We start from the raw sequence: 25377 nt of genomic DNA on the forward strand, positions 1-25377 counted from the left end.
TTCTACCTTGAAATTCCACCTATTGAGGAAACAGGGGTGTTGAAACCATAAATTTCCTGGAATCGAGGTCCTTGGTAACTTTGGTTTTTCCCTTCTACAGAGGGATATACATGGCAAGCCATGAGATAGGCTTGACATCTTTGGCATCTAATTCCTCTACACCTTGGTATTCTTCGTCGTCCAAATCAACCACTTTCTCTGGTGGTTTATCTTTCTTCTCCTTCTGTCGCACCTTTGGGTTGTTCCTAAGTGAATGTAGCACCGACATTGGCTTCTTCTACTTCTCCTTTTTGGTTGATTTCTTTGGCCTAGGTGACCATGGTGCAGTAGGCACAAGGGTTGTAGCTTCCATATTTGAAATCTCTAGGCTTGGCGCATAAAAAATGGTAGCTTCGGAATTTACAAATTCTACAGGGTTGGTAGCAATCATTAGTTTTATGAACAGCTCTCAGGATTCTGCGAACAAATTTGTGAACGAGGGGCACGTCATGAAATCCTCCCAAAATTGACAACTCATAAGCTTCAAATAGAAAATCACCTAGACTACTCTCAAAATGCAAAGTTTTCTTTGGTGGACCAACATGCTCAATCTATAGAAGGTTTTGAATTCAAATCTGACCGTTCCCCCCAAATTATGATCATAAATGCATCTTTGGTGGCAGATCTCCAAAGATATTCACCATAAATAGTGCCTACCCCCTCCTATTAACTAATGTTTGGCCATCAAATCATGAGTAGTAACCCCAATGGCTACTTTTGGACCCATCTGTACGGTACCATCCTCCATGGCACAACTGATCCAATGCAGCTTCACCTATCACACCCCTATCGTCCGTCGCACAACCTTCCTACCACGTGCTTCACTTAGTCAGGCAACGTAGTTTATAGTCCCACAATCCCTTGCTGCTACCTAGATTACTAAGACTGACTGGCTTCCATATAGTCATTGCGCAGGGGCAGGATCCCTTGTGTACAGCTTTAGCCTACTTCCATTCACTTTTCAAGGGAATGGTTCCCCATTCAACTTCATGAACTGAACTGTGCCACCATCCATGATCTCCTTAATAACATATGGCCCCAACAAGTGCATTTGAAACTTTCCTAGAAATTTCATGAACTTGTTGTCACATAACAACACTAAATCATCTATCTTGAATGTGTGCAGCTTAATATGTCGATCATTCCATGCCTTCTTACATTCCTTTGCACTTGCTGGTGAAATCATGCAAGGAAGCAGTCTTCTTCTAACTCCATGATAGGCACGATCCATTCATTGAAGGTCGTGTGATCCGCCATCTCTATCAGTGCGGAAACACGTAAACTTGGGACAATATACTCCATAGGCATTACAGCTTCAATTCCATAGACCAACCTAAACAACGTTTATCCTGTCAACTTCTTGAAGGTCATCCCATAAGACCATAACACAATAGGTACGTGCATGTTCTAGTCATTCATCTAGGCGTTGCATACCTTCGTCAATGCATGCTCCAAAATTTTGTTAAAATCTTCTACCATTCCATTCACGTGTGGGTGATAGGGCATGCTATTCTAATGATACACATGAAATTCTCCAAGCATTGCGCTGATTGTTTCATTCAAAAAATGCGTACCCCTATCACTCATCAAAATCTTAGGTCATCAAAACCTTGTTAATACATACTCAAACAAGAATTTCACAGCAGTGGCCATTGTACAATCCTTCACTGGATGTGTTTCCACTCATCTGGTTAAGTACTTTGTTGCAGTAATGATGTATCATGTGCCTGTCTTCTTACCTGGAGGTTGTATCAGACCTATAAAGTCAATAGCCCATTTATCAAATACCTACAATGAAACTTGAGGGTTTAAAGGCAACTCATCCCTCCATGAAGAAATCCCCATCCTTTGGCATGCATCACACACCTTGTAGTATGCCTTAGAATCCTTGTGTAATGTTGGTCACCATAGCCTAGCGTGCAAAACCTTATGTGCGGTCACTTTCCCTGCATAGTGACCTCCTGCCACTCCTCCATGGGCTTCAGCTAGGATACTAGAGCATTCAAACTTCGGAACATACCTTCATAGTATCTCATTCCTCCCCATCTTATACAAATGACCTGCAATCACTAAAAAATCCACAGCATGAACTACTAATTCCTTCTTATGTTGAGTGGAATAACCTTCTGATGTTGTGCCCATTGTTAAAAATTGAATGACATCAAAAAAATTATCGTCCATGATATGCACTGCCAAGAGTTGCACATCTGGCAGTCCTTCCTCCAAACTACTTTGTTCTTCACCTGTTTCAATCTATGATAGATGGTCTGGACCTGCATTCAGTCTTGCAGGCTTCACAATCACTTCAAATTCATACTCCTAGAACAATAGTAACCATCGACATATCTTCCCACCCCACACAAGCTTATCGACTAGGTACTTTAGTGTGGAGTGACCTGTATAAATTTTGAAGTGTCCACCCAACAAATAATGCTTAAACTTCTATAGTATGTAGACCATCACCAGTCCTTCACGCTCTGTAGTGGAGTAATTCTTCTCATATTTGGATAAATTTTTGCTCACGAAAGCTATCGGATGATCAATCTCTCTTTCACCTGACTGTGTTAATACAACTCCTAGCACAATACAAGATGCATCTACGTGCACATGGAACTCCTTCTTTCAATATAGAAACACTAAAATAGGCGTTGTCACCATTTTTTCCTTCAAGACATCCAAGTTGCACTAATAGTGTTCATCCTTGCAAAACATCATATCTTTCTTTAACAATTTCTCCATTAGCACGGTTATCTAGGAATACGCCTTGACTATCTTCCTGTAATGCCTAGTGTGTCCCAATGTCGCGCAAAGTTGTTTCACATTTCTAGAAGCTTCCAAATTCACAATTACAGAAATCTTTGTAGGGTCCACCATCAATCCCTCCTTACATACAACATGGCCAAGCAAAATCCCAAAGGGTACATAGAATATGCATTTCTTCAAGTTTAGCATGATCTGATACCTTCAACATGTATCTAGTATGAGGTGCAAACTCGCAACATGGTACTTCACCAAACCAAACACAATCTAATCATGAAAATACACCTCTAAGAATTTATGAATAAACTCCTTGAATGCCATGATCACAACCTCGGAGAAAATTGCATGTGTGTTCTTCAATCTGAATGGAATAACTTTATAGTGGAAGCACCCCCACTCACTCGCAAAGGTTTTTTTGCTTCAATCTTCTGGCACGATCTTTATTTGATGATATCCCAAAAAACCATTAGTAAATGAATATGCCTCCTATCCACCAACATTCTCTAATACTTTGTCAGTAAATGGTATTGGAAACGGATTATGCACACACACGTCATTCAACTTCGGCACATCTACGCATATGCGGATTTTACCTTTCTGTTCCTTTTCTTGGATCACCATTTAGCTTACCGAATCTGATTATTCTATAGGTTCAATAATACCGACCTCCAGAATCTTATCCAGTTCCTTGCACACCTTCTCTTTATATTTGGGATTTAGTCGATAAGGTTGCTGCTTAACAAGCTTCACATCTAGCTTCAACGTAGTCTTCATAATGCCTCAATCTCCAATGATCCCTTTAAAATCTAAGAACTTCGTTGGGAATAAACCTCAGTACTCACGCAACATCTCAGCTACCTTATCAACCATATCTTCGTCCCAATAGTCTCCTATATTAGGTTCTTCTTTAGATCCAATGTTTACTTGTCGAGCTTTCAAAGGCTCTGATATATCCAAGTTCACCATCTTTGGTCCTTTGACATTGCGGTATCCTTCTATTTTTGGAATGGTAATATTTCATGAATCATCATCTCCTTCTTCTTCAACATTCACATTATAACATTCCAACACATGGCGTAGCTATGTACTCCAGTTTGGCGGAGCCCATTCTATCAGTTCATTCAGCATTCTGAATATAGTGGCTTTTATCTCCTGTAGTGCCTCATCAATGCTCTCAAACCCATCCTCAAAGTTGAAGTTCAATAGAAAACTGTCCCTTAATATTTCCCATTCACCAGTCCCATGGTGAATCTCCATCTCCAAATACCAGATCATTAGGATGGTATCTAAGGTATGGCAGAAAATATGCACCCATTCTAATTGTGGTTCTTTTGGCCAAGACTTAGTCGAACGTGCCAAATGATCGCACGAATCATCCTTCCCACTGTATTTTTATATAATTCTAGTATTAGCATATCCAAACCTTAACTTCATCATTCTCCTGTATTCCTTCCATCCAACAAAGTTCTCATTGTGCGTAACCCACCAATGGGTAGGCGTAGTGTGCATCACCAATTCTAGTGCATGGAATTGATGCTCTTCCAGTACTTCTTTTTCAAATTCATCCAAAAAAAATTCCACATCTATCAAACCATCATAATGCAGAATATTTCTTACCTCAGTCGAGACACACCACAACGATTTGGTCATCATATTGCAACAGAGTGTAGATACTTCATGCAACTGATTCCGCCATTATTCAAGCTCTTCATCTGAATATAAGGTGCAGGAGCTATCCTTGTCCCATGCAATTTGTTATCGGCTGTAGGATTGATCCAATCCTCATCTCGCATGATTATCTTGTATATCTAATCAAGGTCATCATCACTTTCTACATAGTCACAAACAAGTTGAGTATAACGTGCACCTTTTGTAGGGTCTAGTGGCACCACAACCCTGAGTGACTTCTTCTCAAATGACATCTTATGCTTCTTCAAGTTAATTACTCTGTTCATATCAATAGCCCAGTTAATTCCTAGTAGAAAGGGGTAAGGGTTACTGTCATCCACTATTTCAATGACCTGAAAGTTAGCCAATGTGCTCTCACCCTCAATGTCCACTGTTACACCATATAAGCACCCAATTGCAATAATCTTCTACTGATTTTCCATGCGCAACTAAATAGGAGACCACTGTAGTGTAGGTCTCCACATCCTTCCCATATATGCTTAGGTAGGACATTTGCATCAGACCCCACATTCAATATTACCTAGTCCATTTTATATTCAGCTATCTACGCAGTTAGCCTCATATCGCACCCTTTTCACTTTTTATGCTTACCAATATTTCTTACTATGTGTTGTTCAATAGGAGTGTTTTCTTTATTAGTGCAATTGTCTATTAAATCTTGCAATCCTTCTACTACTTTATGGTCACACAGTAACTTCATACAAGTATTTAGAAAAGTAGCTGGTATTGAAGGATCTACTTCTTGTGTTACATTAGTCTCTATCATTTTCTCATGGCTCCCTAAGGTGGACTGTTGGGCATGGAATCCCCCCCAAGGCATGCTTTGGGGCTTCAAGCCCAAGTTTTGACCAAATCTTGTTGTAAAAGCTCCGCGAATTGCGGGTGTAGGGCACGAAAGTATGATAGAGTCACAGGGTTTCCCACCCTAGTTTTGTAATGTAATATCGACTGGATAGACCTACCCATGGTCCGCGGACCATGGGATTGTATAAATAGAGTGAGGCTCCAAGTGTAAAAGATAACTAATAGGGAAGAGAATAGAAGAATGAGAAGTCTAAATGATTGAGTTGAAGTGTAAAGTGTATCTGTGGGTCGTAGAGTAGGAGAAGGATATATAACTGAGTTTGCAGAGGCCTAGTAGTCTGCAGCTGGGTGCATGGACCCCTGCAGCTGAGTGTGCAAGGCGGGTTGAGTCTATAACCATTGGAGAATCAATAAAGAGAAGTTTTTCTATAATTTTGTGTATCTTTTTCTGGTTTAATGCATGATTGGATATAATTTGCAAATATATTGTTTATTTACTGTGCGAACCTATATGAATGTTTTTTTTTGTTAAGTATAACTTAAGACATTTAAGTAGGCAAAGGTACTTAACTAATACTGGAAGATAAATAAGATGTCAGGTAATAGCGCAGAGCATGGCACAACCCCTAGTTAGGGTTGTGCGAAGGCAGGGTATCAGGCCATGAGGAACGGAAGGTGCATGAAGCCACCTGCACGAAGGAACAACCAAACAACCAGTCAAACCTATCAGACATCTCAAGGGTATGGAAACCTAATTCTAGCACCCTCCCATACTACTGCGAGTGAGACCTCAGTCCGCACTCCGTAGACTATTGCTGAAAGGGCTAGTAGCATAGGGATTTGTTTGGCTAATTAACTTTGAACCTGGGTCAGGCCCCACAAGCCAACAAATGGTTCTGTTGTGGGGACCAGGATCTACATAGAGATGTCTAATGTCGTATCACCGGAATCCGACAAAGAAATGAATTGAAGAGTGGTTGGATAGAAAGATTCACGAGTTCACGATGCAGGAAAACAGGAATCCATGATTATCAAAGCAAGAGTGGTTAGATTGCTACTTGTATATGGAGATCGACGAAATTTTCTTTGCATCCTTCCCTATTGAGTTGTACGAGTGGATCACAAAGCTAGAAGATAGCCAAGGAAGGTGTAAACTCAATAAACCTATTGTGTGGACTCTAGAATTGGTGCACAGGCTAGAAGCATCAGAAGATCAGATTATGTGCGCTGTTGATCACTGGCTTGATCGAATCATAGGAGGATTCATCACCAAATTCACGGTAGATACTTCAGTTAGCTATAATGAGGTAGAACGATGCTTCCTCAAGCGACCGTGAGGTAAGTACGTTAAATCTTTGAACACTTGGATAAAAATGCTACTGTGTGAAAAATGGGTTATGCGAATAAATTGATGTTTGGGGCTACATGGAGTGAGAGGTTCTACAGAAGTGAAGGTAGCACAGAACTAGAAACTAGCCCCTTGATTTCACCTCCATGAGGGGGTGAAGAATAACTCACGAAGGTTTTGCCAAGAAGTGCAATCAACCTGATAAGGCAGAGAATTCTGCGCATACCACCTCCACCCACACCACCACTAGTTTCACCTTCTTCACCCCTAACTTCACCCATACTACCTTTGCCACCACCATGAAGCAATATGGCTAGCGCGATAAAGCTACCAGTGTTCAAAGGAGTAGGGAATGAAGATCCATACCAATTTTGGTTCATGGTAAAAGCTATATGGGAAGCACAGGGTGTCACGAATGACAATATAAAGAATGCAACATTGGTCAGTGCTTTGTAGGATCGCGCGATGACCTGGTACATTAATCATTCCAATGACTATCCAAATGCGGGGATAGCGGATATCCAAGCTGTGCTAAATGAGGAATTTAGCAAACCAAAATCGGAGGCACATTCGATCATTGGATTCAAGGAAATCACAATGCTACCAGGCGAAACCCCATGGGAGTTGGATCAAAGACTAAAGTGCACAATTTGTGAAGCAAACATGACCTTAACAGATAGGAAACACTGCAAATGGTTTGTAGCCTCATTAACACTGCATCTACAGAACGTGTTGTCGCAATAAAGGCTAACCACTAAAGCTGAGGCTTTGGAGATCGTGATGAGATTACACAAGACTCCGATACAATATCCTAACCTGGGAGTCCAACAGATTCACGCGCAGTTGAAACATTTGTGCCTTGAGATGAAAAGTTTGAAACAAGATAGGACAGCTCATCCAAAAGTGCGCGATGAGGTATGGTGTGTAAAGTGCAAGGACCAGGGGCATGATAAGGACCACTTCCTGGTGTTCGCGAATTACCTCACGGGAGGAGGACCAATGCCATTGAGACCAGAGGCACAAGTAGGACCGAATGCGATACCTGTGTTATGGTGCATGATTTGTTAGATAGGAGGAAAGCATGCTACAGATAACTACCATCTATAACAGAAGTATACGCAAAATTCCCAACAGTTGTTCTGTAATTTCTGCAGGTTAGTAGGCCATGATGAGCGCACCTATAGAAGTTGTGAACTAATGATGGATCAGACTCCTACCTACTGAATCCAGGCCGAAACACGGGCCCTCAATCAAAATGTAGGAATGGCGCGCACTAGATTTCAGGGGCGCGGATGAGGCTGAGGTGGAATGATACCAGGAAGAGGTCGTGGATAGCTGATATGTTACAATTGCGTAGGGTCGGGGCATTATGCCTATGATTGTACAAATCCAATAAGACCATCATGCTTATATTGTACATAGTTTGATCATGAGACAGAGGACTGTCCCATACTAATAGTCAGGTTGCATGATAAAGGAGCACTCCAGCCTCCCTCGACTCAGAACCTACAAATGATGAGGTCTGAGCCAAGCGAGGAAGACCTTAATGTAAATATCATGCTCTGGAGTGGTATTATGATAGGGGATGACAGAGGGAACTAGCTTGAAGAAAGTACCTGGGTTTGCAAGGCCCAAACGATGAAACCAGAATTTGATTTGGAGTGCATTAAGGAGTCCTTCATGGAAGCTAAGAGGAGCTTCATGGATGCCTCCACTTCAGGAAGTAAAGACATACTAGAGCCATAAATGGACCCATCAATGCCCACTACATTCTTAGAGACATGCATGAAGATGCTGCGTGACGAAAAGGCTGTAAAGGGGCTGGAAGAACTCATAAGTAGATGCGTTGGGACTGCACCAGGAGAACCACGCGTAGTCTGGAAACTCGGGAAGCACATGACGCAAAAAGGCAGGGAGATAAGATTGACCACGTAGATTGGGGAATATGAGATGGACCAAGTCATTCTAGATCTAGGATCGGACGTGAACGTCTTGCCAAAGTAGACATGGGAGTGCATGGGTAGGCCTATGCTCCAATGGTCTCCTATCCAACTACGAATGGCGAACCAGCAAAAGTTTCTACCTATGGGTAGACTGTAGGGAATCATAGTAGATATCAAAGGAGCAAGAGTGCTAGCAGATTTTGAAGTGATAGATATTGTTGATGATAGCAATCCCTACCCCGCGCTACTGGGAATATATTGGGCCACTGACATGAATGGAGTGATAAATATAAAGAAGTGTAAGATGATTTTTGAGAAAAATTCACTGTGCATAGCGGTACCTTTAGACCCTATGGAAGGATCACGCTACATGGAGCCAGTGCATGACTATGACAGTGACGACGATCTAGACTACATCTACAAAATAACTGCGTGTGAGCAGGACTGGGTAAATCCAACCATGGATGGCCTATCTCATGGGAGCATGAAAGCTCCTGCACATCAAATTTTGATGAGGATATAGAGTGATGGCAGAACCAGTTACATGAGGTAACCATGCTCAATTATAACATGATGACAAGGTCACTGCATTGCATAGAAATAGAGGTAAGAGATATTCCTACGTATGACAGGTTGAGTGAGGTGGATGATTTCCTGAACAAATTCAAAAGAGAAATGTTAGAACAACAGTGTTTCGAAGCTCTAAAATGGGTACTGAGAGCTACACTTGCAAGATGGTGGGGTACGCACCAACGAAGTTTTGAGGACTAGCGCGACTACCACAGGATGATGCACCTATGGTTTGGGAAGCCTCAGATGCGGTTAAAAGACAAGTATGACAGACGAGATGATCCACGTGGACACCTTGCAAAATGGACAAATATATATGGGGAAGAGCCACAACCTGAGTGGGTGCACCTATTCTGTCATACCCTAGATATTATGCATGTGAAATTGGTATATAGACACGGAGCTCCGCCATGGTACGAACGAATGGGATAGCCTACACAAAGCATTCCTGTTAACCTTCACGTTTGAGGATCATTGGTGGGATACTGTTGATGATGCGCTACAAGCAGTAAAAGCCGCTATCTTTAAAATAACTCAGGAACCAATGGAAGTGCTTTAGTGTGAATGGTCGACTCAACTGAGCTGCGTGCTAGAGTTTTACAACGTAAACATTGAAGAAGACGATGAAGATTCGCGAAATTACAGATACTAAAGGCTATCACGAGGTTCAAGGACCATTGATTGAAGACCCTAACATTACCGCACCGATAAAGACAAAGCAGGTGAACATTGGTATCGAGGCCAAATCAAAGGATACAACGCTCAGTGACTACTGGGATGATGCTATGGTGGATAAGGTCGTTGAGTTACTTCGTGAGTACCAAGACTTATTCCTGACCAAGATCACGGACTTAAAGGGGATCATTGGCGATTTAGGGATGATGAAGATCACCCTAAAATCCGACGCGAAGCTGGTTAAGAAGAGGCCTTACTGCTTGAATATCAAGTACAAGGAAATTTTTTGTGTAGAATTAGACAAAATGCTCGTGGTTGGAATTATTGAGCCGATGGAAGAATCCAACTAGGTAAGCCCTATGGTAGTGTAGGAGAAGAAGCAGAAGGATGAGATAGGAATATGCGTGGACCTCAGGAAATTGAATGATGCCTGTGTGCATGACCCATTCCCAACCCTGTTCACAGATGATGTATTGGAAAATGTTGGTGGGCAAGAAACATATTCTTTCATGGACAGGTTCTCAGGGTACCACCAGATCAAAATCACGCTAGAAGACAGGAGCAAGATCACCTTCGTGACTAAGTGGGGTTGCTTTCAATACATCGTCATGCCATTTGGGTTAAAAAACGTGCCAACTATATTTTTGTGCATAATTGTTGCCGCATTCAAAGAATATATCGACAAGTTCCTAGAGGTCTATCTGGATGATTGGATTGTATTTGAATTGGTTAAGCACCACATAGCAAGCTTACGCTTGATGCTAGATACTTGTCGACGACACCAAATCACGCTAAAGCTTAAAAAGTGTACGTTCATCATTCCTTTTGGGAACCTGTTGGGACATGTGGTCTGCAAACAGGGACTCATGGTAGACCCCACGAAGATTGCAGTAATTCTGAATTTGGAAGCACCGTGCAATGCTAAACAATTGTGCGCTACTTTGGGACATATGGGGTACTACAAGAAGTTCATCAAAAGCTATGCCCAGATCACTGCACCAATGGAGAAATTGTTGAAAAGGGATGTCATGTTCTGCTGGAATGCTGACTGCATGAAGAGCCTGGGTGTACTAAAAGGGAAATTGGCCTCTGCCCCAATCCTGGCCTTCACAAAATGGGATGTGGAGTTTCATGTCCATATTGATGTGTCGTGTATAGCACTGGGAGCAGTGCTAACACAAGAGGGTGGAGAGGGCTTGGATCACCCTATTGCATTCAAAAGTCACAGGTTGTCCAAAGTGGAAAGGAGCTTTTCCAAAATGGAATGCGAGGGGTTCGTTTTGGTGTACGCACTCCAAAAATACTGACACTATTTGCTAGGAGGACATTTCAAGATGTATACAGACCATTTCGCGCTGAAATACCTTGTCAATAAGCATGTTTTGGGGGGCCGCATATGCAAGTGGCTCTTATTGTTCCAAGAGTATGACTTTGAGGTCGTGGTAAAACCTGGACATCTGAACGTAGGACCGGATCACTTGTCACGTATTGAGATGGGCAAGGAACCTAGTAGTTTGGAGGAAGGATTACTTGATGCATAGCTTTTTGATGTGCATGTCATGGAAGGACACTTTGAAAATATAATCCACTTTCTGGCAACAGGGATTGCATCGAAGGAATACTCTGTCCAGTAGAAGAAGGAACTAGTGGTGCGCACAGCTAATTTTTTTGTCATCATGGGGTACCTATACAAAATGGGCAATGATGAGATACTGTTAAGGTACGTACTTGAATTTGAACAAAGTCAGATCCTCGCAGAAGCACATGGGGTCACTGCAGGAGGACACTATGCAGGACAAGCAACCATGCAAAAGATTCTCCGCTCAGGGTTGTGGTGGCCAACCCTTCACTAGGATTCAAAAGCACACTGTAAGGCCTGTGATATATGTGTGGAGTACTAAAAAGGTATGTTTTTAATGATCATTTTAGTGGCTTTTAAATAGGACTTATGAATCTTTCACATCATGAATGAGGAAAACAATAGTGAATTGTGGTAGAATACGTGGAATTAGTATGCAAAGACTTATCCGCTGATAATTGTCATTTTCCTGTGTAGGAAAGGGTAGAAACGAGGAGCTGTTGTTCCAAAGAAGAAGATAAGAACAGGGTAACTGTTGTCCCTTTGACGAAGGACCGAGTACAGACAAGGCAAAGCAAGTTGAAGCAAACTGGTCCGAAAAAGGAGGAAAAGGCACCAGCTCGGCGGAAGAGAAAGAAGTGATTAGGGATTAACAGTTTTGCGAATCCCTCAGGATCTTCGATCCTAAGGGATCGCTGCTTTATTTATCTTACCACTTAGACATCTCTGCCGTTATCCTTATATAAAGGGGCGACACTGTTAGTCTAAGGAGGAGGCTTTTATATAACTTTTTGTCAAAGACTTAACTTTGATCATTGAGTTTCGTTGAACTTGTCTCATTGTACTTTCTGTTTTATGCATTAATATAAACTTGGTGATTATCTCATCTTCGCGTCTAGATTAGCTTAAAGTGGTGTACCCTTGAGGCTAAGGGCCCGGCCCCGGAGGACACTTGCTTCTGTATCACTACGATTTGATTTCTACATGGTTTGCTTATCATCACTAGTTGGTAATCTGATATGCTTTATAAGTTACATTACATGCTCTACTAAGATTCGTTCATTAATGTTCTTTCCATTGACTCTGCATTATATTATCAATACTTTCAGAGTGGATGAAATCTTATTGGATTCAACTGAACAATGTTATCCTTGTGTTATGAAGCTTTTATGCTAAGTATGTGTGTTAAGGTAATTATCTGAAAGGAGTGTTCTTTATGATTCAGAGTTCATGCTGTTCCATTTGGAAACATAGTTATAATTCCTGTTGATGATTGGGATTAAAGTCAGATTACTTTCTTAGAATGTTGTGTGTATGACTTTCACATGCTATTCCATAATTGAGAATTATTGTTGTTCCTTTAGTGGATTGTGTGATTTGCTTTGAGAATGGACGATTGGAGTTTTGATTACGATAAGAGCTTTTGAGTTGATAGTATAAAGTGTGATTGTTACTCGCGAGGTTTAGTTTTAGTGATTGCTGTTCCATTTCAGAATTGTTGTTCCATTTTAAGCATTGCTATTCCTTTCTAGATTTATTGTTTAATTTCCTATTTTCCGTTCCATTTCTATCTGTCGTTTCATTTACTAGCATTTGGTGTGAGAGACGATTTGTGGTTGTAGTGAGCCTTTGCATTTACTGCCCTGTTCCCAGACCCGTGATCCATGCTCTAGTTTCCTTTTCCGTCAGTTTCTAAAGGGATGGACTACTGCTGTCGGACCCTTGACTGATATTTTGAGAGTGTGTGCTTTAGTCATTTGAAGGAACTTAGTTATAGACAAGCATCAGTTTACTCTTGTATTTTGTAGGATGTTGTACTAATTGCATTACTCTGACAAATAGCCTCGGATTGAGTCACTCTTTGAAATAACCAAACGTTCCCGGATTGACATATTAATGTGAGGTAATTAGAGGTGAAAGAGACCCTTTTTATAGCTCTACAATATGTTAGAGGATAGGTAAACCATCACATAGTGATGAGATGCCTTTGAATTCACAAATGACGTTGTAGCCTTTCGAAAAATGGGCCATCGACTTTGTAGGACCTATCAAACCTCAGGGAAAAATGGGTGCATGATACATTATCACCGTGACAGAGTACCTGACTCGTTGGGTAAAAGTGCAGCCGATCAAAGAGTACACGACTTCCACTGCTGCAATGTTTTTGTTTGAACACGTGTTGACTTGATTTGGCTGTCTGAAAATCTTAATGAGCGATTGTAGTACACATTTCCTGAAAAAACCATCAATGCACTAACAGAAGAGTTCCATGTGTATCATCAGAAAAGCACACCGTATCACCCACAAGCCAATGGGATAGTAGAAGCATTCAACAAAATAGTAGAGACTATGCTAACCAAAATATGCAACACGTAGCGGAGCGATTGGGACCTACGCGTACCTGCAGTACTATGGGCTTATAGGACAACATGTAAGAAACTGACGAGAAAGACACCTTTCTGGTTAGTGTATGGCGTGGATGTTGTCATGCCAATGGAGTATATTGTCCCTACTTTGCGGATAGCAGCGCTCACAGGGATGACAGACCGTGAAGCCTCGGAAGAAAGACTTGCGTAGTTGGAAGAACTCGAGAAGAAACGGTTCCTGGCGGGATTTCATCAACAGATGCAAAAGTAGCGTGAGAAGGCCTAACACGATCACCATATTAAGTTGTGCACCTTCAAGGTAAATGATTTAGTGCTGCTATATGACAGTAAGTTTGATAAATTTCTGGGAAAGTTGAGAATGCATTGGCTGGGACCATAAGTTGTTAAGGAGGTCATAGATGGAGGCACAGTACAACTAGTCAAACTAAATGTAGAGCCTTTTCCAGGCAAAGTGAATGGTAGCTGCTTAAATCCCTACACTGGTGACCCAACTATCTGACTAACTGGTAGAAGCATAGTCTTCACACTCCAAGGATTTGGACAAAGGCGTAGGACTATAAACAATTGCAGGGGATACTGGCACATATGTAGAGAAGCAGTTTTGACACAGAGGACTCAGAACAACATATGCAACAGATCCAGTAAGCAGCAGCTTAGTGCATTACTGACCTTGTCGCATTACGAGAACAGTGGTAGGGACTCCACTCAAAGATCTCCACACCGATAAAGTGAGTCGAGGGCAAGTCACGATGTTTGTGTTGTGGGCCTGTTGGGCATGGAATTCCCCCCCAAGGAATGTTTTGGGGCTTAAAGCCCAGGTTTGGACCAAATTTTGTTGTAAACGCTCTGCGAATTGCGAGCGCGGGGCACAAAAGTATGATAGATTCATAGGGTCATCCACCCTGTTTTTGTAATGTAATGTCAGTTGAATAGACCTACCGATGGTCTGTGGACCATGGGATTGTATAAATAGAGTGAGGCTCTAAGTGTAAAAGATAACTAATAGGGAAAAGAATAGAATAATGAGAATTCTAAGTGATTGAGTCGAAGTGTAAAGTGTGTCTGTGGGTCTTAGAGTAGTTGAAGGCTCTGCAGCTGAGTGCGCAGAGGCCTAGGAGTCCACAGCTGAGTGCACGGACCCTTGCAGCTGACTGCGTAGGGTGGTTCAAGTCTGTAACCATTGGAGAATCAATAAAGAGAAGTTTTGCTATAATTTTGTGTATCTTTTCCTGGTTTAATGCATGATTAGATATAATTTGCAAATATATTGTTTATTTACTGTGTGAACCTGTATGAATGTTTTGTATTGTTAAGTATAACTTAAGACATTTAAGTAGGCAAAGGTACTTAACTAATACTAGAAGATAAATAAGATGTCAAGTAATAGTGCAGAGCGCGGCACAACCCATAGTTAGGGCTACGTGAAGGCAGGGTATCAGGCCACGAGGAACAGAAGGTGTGTGAAGCCACATGCACGAAGGAACAACCAAAGGACCAGTTGAACATATATGACATCTCAAGGGTGCGGAAACATGGTTCTAGCACCCTCCCATACTACTTCGGGTGAGACCTTAATCTGCACTCCATGGATTGTTGTCGAAAGGGCCAGTAGTACAAGGATTTGTTTAGCTAATTAACTCTAAACCTGGGTTAGGCCCCAACAAGCCAACATGGAGGCCTCAGCAAAGTTCTTCTTTGCTTCCATGAAAGTCTCTTTAGTGTGATTAAGATCAAAACCTACTTCCGTCTCAATAGCCTTGTGCACCCACTCATCTTCCTTAGGTTGCTTACCTTTATCTGCACTAGTCATCATACCACTTCTCAACAAGATATTTATTCTCTGATCCTCTTTGCGGGGCTTAGACCTCATCATCTAAATGTTTTGCGTAGGTTGTTCTGGTTGCGTCTTCTTTTCTTCCATTTTTTCCACAAGGACCGGACATTCCTCTATGACATGTTCAAACTGTCAACAATAATGACATGATGGATGCATGGGATATGTACAATCTTGCATGAAGTGCCATGCTTCACCACAGTTATAGAAGATTACGGGCCCACACCCTCATCTAGGTCCAGCGTCTCTTCCTCATCCTCAGCCTTGGAATCCTCCACGCGCAACTCCTGCACCCTGATCTATCCATCATCAGCTCATAACTCCCACAATGGCATTCATCGTGTCCTAAAAATTTACATAAATTGCAAAATAACTGCTGAGGGGTCTATACAAAATTCTGCAATAAGTGGTAGTTATCAGTAGCATGTTGTCCTATAACTTGACATATAGAACACCAGAGTGCAGCTCCCGTGCTCATCCCAATGTTAGTTTTTGGTTTCAGGGGAACAGGCCCTCCCCCTATAATATAATTCTTATAGACTAGGCAATGATCCTTATCATGTCCATGGCTCTTACACTTCAAACACCACACCTCAGTGTGCACCTCTAGCCGAGCTTCCTTTCCTTTCTTCAGTCTCTGCAACTCTAAGTGTAGGCTTTCCAATTGTGAATGAATCTGTTGCACCCCAAGATTTGTATCTTGTATAGGTGAGGCATCTAACCTCATCACAATCTCCAAGGCTTTCGCTTTCATTTCTATCTTCTACTTTGATAGATGTATTCTTAAATGTGGCAAGAGTGATTTTATAAACCAGTCACGATGCTATGAATATGAGATTATCATATTGGCCTGCGTGATGAGGCACTTCAACCTCTTATCAAAGTCCCAAGGTGTCTCATCTATCTTCTGTCATGTTTCCTTAAATTCAATTACTGACTGTGCCTCACTAAACTCCTTGTTCAAAGCTAGATGCGTATCTTCCAACCTCAAATTGGGGTTATCAGTGCAATGCTTTATATAGCATGTTAACGTGCAATCTTGTAAGGTTGTAACAAACTACTCTTTCTTAATATTATCATCCATATTCTGTTGTGTTGTCCAAACATCTCCTACAACAAACCAAAATTGTTTTGGATCTTTAGTCCCTGTTCCCTTAAAAATCGGCATATTCATCATGTTCGCCATGTTGAATGGTGGAAATGGAGGTGGAGGGGTGAAGGCATAGGTTTATGAGGTGGAGGTGGGGGTGGAGGTAGAGTGGATGGATGAGGTATCCTCAGAATACCCTCCATAATTAACTTAAATGCACTTTGTGGTGTAGTCATCACTGCCCCTTCGTCGTCACTTGAACGGGGTTCAATGAGTGGACTATATTATGGGTTGGATCCTCCATTTCTTCTAATGAATTTCCCACTTCACGTAACCCCAAACATCAAGGTAGCTGAATAACCCTCTTTTGACATAACAACATTTTAGTTGCAGTCTTTAATGATTTTGGATACTTACCTCGGGGTCCTTTAAAGATGCTTTGTTCTGCTTTGCTATAGCTGATATTCCTGTCAATCATGAAATAAGTCACAAAACTTCCCAATGTACGATCAATTCAGTGATCCATAGCCCGTGCGATATTTCTTTCTGATGCTTCCAGATGTCACACCAGCTCTTGAGTCCACACTATAGCACCATTAAGCCTCCACGTCTCTTGACTATCAACCAATTTAGAAAACCACTCATGTAGTTCTTCAGGGAAGAAACATAACAACATGTTGGTCTCATCTATGTACAAAAATCTCTACAACCACAGCTCAAACAATTTAGGGCTCCTGTTCTCTTGAGCCATGAATGCATGCACATTTCAATCAATCCACTTGTCAATCTCTTTCTTTGTAGGAAACTATTTATCACACATATCTTAGATAAATCACGGTCCCAGCAATGAAACCATTTGTTGGCTTAAGGGTGCCTGACCCAGGTTCATAGTTGTTCATGCAAACCAACAAAGCCCTAACTGCTAGCCCTTTTAGAAACAACTTGCATAGTGTAGGATTTAGTCTCACCCGAGCCAATATTAGGGGATGCTAGAACTAGGTTTCTGCATCCAGAGATAGTGTGATAAGCGGTGTTAAGCTTTTAGAGCTTAGATCTTCCTTCATGCAGATCAGTAGTATTCTATGGTCTGATACAGTAACTCGAGTAAAATGGCTTCTATATCTTTGCAAAGGTCTATGATCAGTCTTTGCGGACACTAAACATGGAAATGATCCACTTTCGCACATTAATCAATAACCCTAGATCTGCCTTTGCACAATTCTATCTAGTTCATCGGAAATCATAACAGAAATAACCCTTATCTTCGCAGAAATAGATAATTACTTAAGTCATGCACAAATAAGATAGATTCAGTAGTTTAAAAATCACAACATAAACAAAATCAACAATATTGCTCAGATTGCAAGTTAGTTCTCAAAATTAGTCTTTATTCATCTTCAACATTCAGATTATAGACTCTTTCACCCTATGCACTCAGCTGCAAGGGTCCACGCACTGAGCTACAGACTTACCAAGGCCTCCTGTACACTCAGCTGTAGGAGCCTTCCCCTTTCGCCTAAGTACTGGAAGCAAAGCCTTCCCGCCTTAGAAGTTGCCTAAAACAATCTCTATCTTTACTTCCCAATATCAACTACTATTGTTACCCCTTCTAGACTCGCTATGACTCAAATATATAGCATTTTCAATACCCATGGTCTGCGGACCATGGGTGAGTCTCAAAACTAACCTATTTATTTATCCAAACAAGGGGCTAAACCCATTTGAATCCTATCTAGATGTGCACTACGCATCCAAATTTTGTGGAGACTTTAGACATTTTTACAAAAATTTTACAAAAATTGGGTTAACTAACCCCAAAAATGACCCTAGGGACCCTATCTGAACCCGTGGTCATCGAAAGATTCTCTAAGATGGCCATTCTAGCATCTCGCAAGAAGAGTATCACAATAGAAGCCACTGCTAAGCTCTTCTTTGAATGAGTGTGGTTACACTTTAATATCCCACAATTCATTATCTCAAATCAGGCTAGTAGGTTCCTAAGTACATTTGTGTCAAGCCTCTAGTTGATGCTTGATACAAAGCTCACTAAGTCCACAACCTTCCACTACCAAATTGATGGCCAAACAGAGATGGTCAAAGAAATGGTTATGCACATTCTGCACATTTACAACTCAATGAATTGACACACATGGGATGAAATCTGTAGAGCATTGGAAAGGTATGTTTTAACGAATAACTTAGTGGTGTTTCAAGCAATAGTTGTAACCTTTTCTTTGTTATAAAATAGGGAGAATGTAACGAGAATGAGCACGAATGACCCAATCACTAATAGTTATCTTCTCTATGTAGGTAAAGACAAAAGTGGGAAAGCACGGTGCAAAACGAGAATTCCATGAGGAGATAACGGCTGTCCCTCCAAAACCAAATAAAATCTAGACCAGGGCGAGTAAATCAAGGCAGATCAATCCGGGACGAGATGAAGGACTGTCAGTTCGGAAGGCTAGGCAGAGAAAAGAGAGGAGTTAACAGTTTAACAGATCCCTCAGGATCTTTGATCCTGAGGGATCGTTACTTTCAATTATTTTGTTGTATAGTTAACTCCGCTATTACTTGTATAAAAAGGGATAGCATCGAAGACTTAAGGGACTTTTGATTATCTTGTATCTTTACTTTTCGTTTACAGACTTCATAGTTGGCTAAACTCAGACTATCGAGTCTCTTTGAGACTTAGTTTTGCTGTACTATCATTGATGCGTTAATATAATATATTTGGTGTTACTTTCTCCCTGCATCTGAAGTAAGTTACGACGGTGTGCCATTGGAAGCTAAGGGCCCGGCTCCAACGGACACTGGCTGATTGTATCATTTACAGTTTGGCTTTGTGCGGTTTGTTTATTGTTTTTAATAATCTGATATACTTACATGCTGTTCCATACTTGTTCATCAGTAGTTTTCCTTTTGTAAATCTTTGTAACAAGTTTACATCATATTTCCAGAATTGATCACATAACATTGTTCTGAGCTGTTCACTTCTGTTACAGAATTTATAAGTGGAACGTTTTAGCTACATATGGATGGAGTGATGATCATAAGAAGATGGAATTAATGTCGTGTGTGGACTACTAGTGATTATTTCAGATTATGTGTATATATAATTGACGTTTCCTGTTCATGGTGATTTGCTGTTCCATTTGATTAAGCTGTCTACTTGTACAAAAGGTTGCTCTTTCTTTGTATAGAATTGAGAGTGTTGAACTCGCGAGATTTAGTTTCTTTACTGCCGTTCCTTTTAATGCTGTTCCATTTCTGAATTGCCATTCCATTCTGCTTTCTTGTTGTTCCTTTTTACTTGCATTCATTGGTTTGGTGTGAGAGGAGGATCAAGGCTGTCGTGAGACACAGCAGACGCTATTATGCTCCCAGATCCATGATCCATACTCTAATTCCTTTTCCTTCATCAGTTTCTAGAGGGATGGGTTATTGCTTCCATACCCTTGACTGATAAAATTGCCGTGTGTGATTCCTTTATGCAAAAGTAATTTAGCCATAGCTTAGCATCCGTTTACTCTTGTATTTCTTAGACCTATACTACTAAGCATTACTCTGACAAATAGCCTCAAATTGAGATACCCTTTACAATAACAAAACGCTCTCGGATTGACTTGTAATGTGAGATAACTAGAGGTGAAAAAGACCCTTGTTACAGCTCTACATTTTGGCGCCGTTGCCGGGGAAAGGGTATAGCCATTTGTCTTTTTAAACAGGGTAGTGTACGAATCTGCTAGGGGAGGGTTGGATTTTAAAAACGGAAGGTAAGAACCTGCGTACGGAGCACGTAAAAGCCCTGCTCCACCGTCCACTTTCCTAGTAGAATTGATTGGTTAAATAGGATTTAGCAGCTTAGTTGGAGTGCATGACTAAGCAGAAAAAGCCAGAAAAAGATCAAAAGCCTCCACCCAAAGCCAAGGGGCCGGTGACCCTTGGACGAATGACCTTCATCGACGAAATCTATAAGAAAGCCGAATCTCAGCCATCAGTAGGTTATAGGAAAATCAATTCTAAACAACCTACTAGTTCCCTTCAGGCCTCGGGATCACCATCTGAAGCCTTTGCTGAAGTGCACAGTCAAACAGAGGAGCAGGACTTTCAAGAAATTGAGAATTTGACTCCTGGACTATTGCACGAAGGGAATCTTAGTAACCTTTGTGAAGGAGGAGGAGAAACAGGGGAAACCGGGGAACCTAGATCTCTTATTGAACCAAACCAGCCTTTAAATAGCCCGGATAAAGGAAGCGCTGCAAAAATCTTCGTTGAAGGAATTCATTCACCTCAGACAGTTGGGACCATCATTATCCCTGATAAAGGGAGTGTTGTCAAAACAATCCCTGTTAAGACTACCCCTTCTCAACCAAGGAACACTCTCTTGGAAATTCCTGAAGATTACTGGCATATATTCGATCCCATGGCGCAGAATCAGCCAAACACCCAGACCTCCACATTGCAATATCCTATAGTAGATTCTGCAGCAAATGCGCCCATGAAAGCTATCCCTCTCCAGCATATCCCCACATTTCATGGCCTTACATCAGAAGATCCGGATGCATTCTTGTTCGAATTTGATGTATTATGTAGAGGATACGATTACACCACCGATCCCCAGAAATTAAAATTGTTCCCCTCCACATTGAAAGGGGCTGCTTTAAGATGGTTTATGGGCTTAGGTGGTGGGGTTATTAACAATTGGGATCAAATGAAAGAAGCCTTTTTAAAGAAATATCAGGATTACTGTAGGTCAAGAGAACTAAAAGATGAAATCTTTCAAATGTCAGCCAGACCAAACGAAACTCTAGAAGAATATGTAGAACGTTTTCAATATAACTTGCAAAGATCTCCCTATGCATCGTTACCTCTGCCTGATAACGTGTTGAAAACCGCATTAATTAGAGGTATGAAAGAACAATGGATTGAAACGTTGAATATTATGGGGAAAGGAGACATTTATCAGGAAAATTTTGCTGATATCATTGATCTATGTATCAGGAGCTCGAGAGGCAGCACGAGGATAAAACCAGCAGAATATGATCGCTTTACCAGAGATAACAGAACATCAACAGAGGGAGTAACACGTGTGGAACTTGGAAATTTGCTAGAAAAATTTAAAACTGATATCCTGGGGACATTAACTACACAGCTTGATATTGTGCAGGCTAAACAGAAGCAAGAAGAGGTGGAACATAATATAGCGATCTTCTGCCCTCGATGCAGGAAGAAACATAGCCACAAGGAATGCCCGCTGGATACAGTCCAAACATGTGCTATCTGCACCAAGGACCACCTGACTGAAAGCTGCCCCTCACTCCCTGGTTTGAAGGCAGTATACAAAGAAGCAGAAGAGGAGCCAGAATCAGCATATTTTATTAACCAGCGTCGTCAATGGCAGCCAAGGCAATCTGGTATGTTTTCAGACCCCTCCTCTTCTTTTCAACCTCCGCCGTTCAATGCTCAGCAACAGAATATGTGGCAAAATCAGTCTCAGCCCCCGTTTTCGAATTGGTCACCTCAAATGTTTCCTACTCCAAATCCTTGGATGAACCAATTTGGCTGGCCAAACTACCCTTATCCCCCACCATATTGGCAGAATAATTCATATCCTCCGCAATGGACCCCTTCTACTTCGCAAGGTTCACCCTGGCAGACAAGCTGGCCAAAATCGACATATCAGCCAGCAGGATCAATTCCACTCCCTCAACCAACTCTGCTAGCCTTACAACAAAATCCCCAGCCTAATCTGAGACCGCAGCTCCCAGCCCAACCCAACCCCAATCCGAATAATAGACCAGTTCAATCTCTTCAAATTATAGAATCCTCAGAAATTGAACCTGATCTGCGGGAGTGCAATGATCTTCAGTTAAGATCTGGGCGAATAATAGAAACTGAGGGACATAGAACAACTCACATTGAAGATCAGTTACCTATAGAACAGCCGTCACAACAGGAAGATGTAAATAAAGACCAAGCCCATCAGCAAGTAATTACATCTCCTCCACCTTTCCCAGAACGATTGGCCATTCCACGACCAATGCAATATCCAGATTATGATATTCTGGGAGAACTACAAAACTTGTATATAAGAATTCCATTCTTTCAAGCTATACAGGATATCCCTATATATGCAAAAACCATAAAAGACCTGTGTAGCAGAAAATCAAAAAGAAATGTAACCTCTAACCCAAGAGTCCAGGTAGTCGGCACCTTATCCGACCTCCTATCAGGAAAAGAAACACTAGTTAAATACGAGGACCCTGGAAACCCAATTGTCACTATTCAAATCTATGGGCAGACCTTGACCAACGTCTTAGTTGATCTAGGGGCTGCAATTAACATCTTGACAACATCAACTTGCCAGAAGCTCGGAATTACATCGGTAGAACCTACTTCCACTTTGTTAGAACTAGCTGACTGATCAGTAATTAGACCAGAAGGTACCTTGTATGATGTCATGGTTTCAATGGACTCCTGGGAATACCCGATCGACTTCCTGATAATTAATCCAAGAACCCGACTAGATGGACATCCGCTAATTCTAGGTAGACCGTGGCTCGCTACTGCTGACGCCTACATTGGTTGCCGGCAGGGAAACATGACCATAACTAGAGGGCCGGATATCAAAAATCTAATCTTGTACCCTCCAGCGCAGCCAAGCATCACGATGATGAGAACCAACCTGCGCCCTGCCTCATATATCACTGACAATATTAGACCCCCATTAACAGTCCAGGAAGCGCTAGATTTCAAAGATCAAACGGAAGACGATGCCATCAATAAATTCATTAATCAAACAGAATCCACATCGTATACACAATGTTTTATGATAAAAGCGGCATTTGATAATGAATTAGAGGAGGATCCTCTGAAAGACGAACATGACCAAATTATACCTGTGACTTCTGTCGCTAATAGCAAAGTAGTGCAAATTGAACCGGGGAAAACTTTAAATATTAACGCTAATCTGACACCAGATCAAGAGACAAAACTCATCCAGCTGTTACGAAAGTATCAGGAGGCATTTGCATGGGACTATCTTGATATGAAAGGGATTGATCCCCAGCTATGCACACATCATATTTATATCGAAAAAGATGCAAGACCTGTTCGTCAACCACAAAGAAGACTCAACCCCCATTTAAAAGATGTTGTAAAAATTGAGCTTCAGAAACTTTTAGATGTTAATTTTATTTATCCTATCTCTGACAGCAAATGGGTCTCTCCACTTGTGGTAGTACCTAAAAAGAACGGGAAATGGAGGATCTGTGTGGATTATAGAGAATTAAACAAAGCCACACAAAAAGATCAATTCCCTCTCCCATTCATAGATCAGGTACTGGACACCTTAGCAGGCAAGAAATTCTTTTCTTTCTTGGATGGCTTCAGCGGATACAATCAGATTCAGATTGCCCCTGAAGACCAGGATAAGACTACCTTTACTTGTCCCTGGGGAACGTTCGCTTATCGAGTCTTACCTTTTGGTTTATGTAATGCCCCAGCCACATTCCAAAGGGCTGTTCTTAGCATCTTTGCAGATTTAATTAATGATGGATTGGAAGTCTACATGGATGACTTCACACCATATGGAGATGACTTTGATCCAGCTCTAGATACTCTCGAAAAAGTCCTACAGCGCTGCATTGCTACCAGACTTTGTTTGAGTCACGAAAAGTGTTACATGATGATGACCGAAGGACTCACTCTGGGACACTACATTTCAGCAGCTGGTATTCAGGCAGACCCGGCTAAAATTCAAATACTTTTGCTTATTCCGACCCCCACTAATCAAACAGAGGTACGCAGTTTTCTTGGTTTTTCTGGGTATTATAGACGTTTCATACAACATTATTCACATATTTCCGCACATTTACATGCATTAACTGGAAATGTTGACTTCTTATGGATAGAGAAATGTGATCGAGCTTTCAAAGAATTAAAGAAGCTGGTATCTACAGCTCCAGTTCTCCGAGGACCTGATTGGAATTTACCATTCCAAATTTCAACTGATGCCTCAGACACAGCAATCGGTGCAGTTTTGGGCCAAGAAGAGGATAAAAGACCATACGCCATCTATTACATCAGCAAAAATTTGACTCCGGCTGAATTAAATTATACTGTCATCGAAAAAGAATTTTTAGCTGTGATACACGCTGTTAATAAATTTAGACACTATATTACAGGCTATCCCGTTATTTTGTATACAGACCATTCTGCTATAAAGCCCGCTACAAATGGAAGAATAACCAGGTGGTTGATCTTGTTGCAGGAGTTTGATATTACAATCAGAGATCGACCGGGGAAAGAAAACCTTGTAGCTGATTTCCTCTCACGAATACCAAAATCAGTTGAAGCAGCAGCAGTCGAGGACCAATTTCCAGACGAACACTTATTTGTTGTCGCTGTTCAGACTCCCTGGTACGCTGATGTTGCTAACTATCTTGCAGTAGGTAAGCTTCCAAAACATTTAACCCCCAATGAACGGAAGCAGATTGTTCAGAAAAGCACTCGATTTTCGTGGGTTGGGGGCTATTTGTTTCACACAGGCGCAGATATGGAAATCAGAAGATGTATTCGAGAGGACGAAATCTTTGATATCTTGAAAGCCTGCCATGATGGGCCATGTGGAGGACATTTTGCTGACCGAAGAACAACA

The sequence above is a fragment of the Pinus tabuliformis genome, chromosome 6, assembly GCF_031772625.1.
Source record: "Pinus tabuliformis cultivar Carrire ecotype Pingquan chromosome 6, CPIR1, whole genome shotgun sequence".
Lineage (NCBI taxonomy): Eukaryota > Viridiplantae > Streptophyta > Pinopsida > Pinales > Pinaceae > Pinus > Pinus tabuliformis.